Source organism: Orycteropus afer, unplaced genomic scaffold, assembly GCF_000298275.1.
Source record: "Orycteropus afer afer isolate SDZICR_OR568_19922 unplaced genomic scaffold, OryAfe1.0 scaffold01029, whole genome shotgun sequence".
NCBI classification, from domain to species: domain Eukaryota; kingdom Metazoa; phylum Chordata; class Mammalia; order Tubulidentata; family Orycteropodidae; genus Orycteropus; species Orycteropus afer.
Window position 1 is genome coordinate 203838 of NW_006922616.1, and position 571 is coordinate 204408.

Sequence of the window (571 nt, forward strand, 5' to 3'; positions counted from 1 at the left end):
ACAATTTGAGCATAAAAATAATCATAGTGACAGATTAAAAAACTCAAACCCACTCCTGCTGCTACCTCATTATGGAAGAAGACTGCCACATATTTCTCCTGAGGAGTGGCTGGTGTGTTTGAACCACCGAGCTTTTGATTCACATCTGAGTGCTTTAACCACTGTGCCACCAGGATTCTTTAGTGGTAGATTGCCAAAAACCAAATCCAACCCACTGTCTTTCAGTCTATTCTGACTCATAGTGACCCTATAGGAACAGGACAGAACTGTCTCATAGTTTCCAAGGCTGTAATCTTTACGGACGTAGACCATCTTTCTCTCAAGGAGCAACTAACTGATGGGTTCAAACCACTGATCTTTTGGCTAGCCACTGGGGACTTAACCACTGTGCTACCAGGGCTTCTTAGTGATACATCACAGCCTATTAAATAAGAATCCACGGGTCCATATTGATGATAAATAGATAAATGTATGTGAAGGAGAAGCTTTTTTATTGTAGAATGCTAACCCATAAATAGGAGCTCTGGTAGCGTAGTGGCTAAGGCACTTGACTGCTAACCAGAAGGCTGGC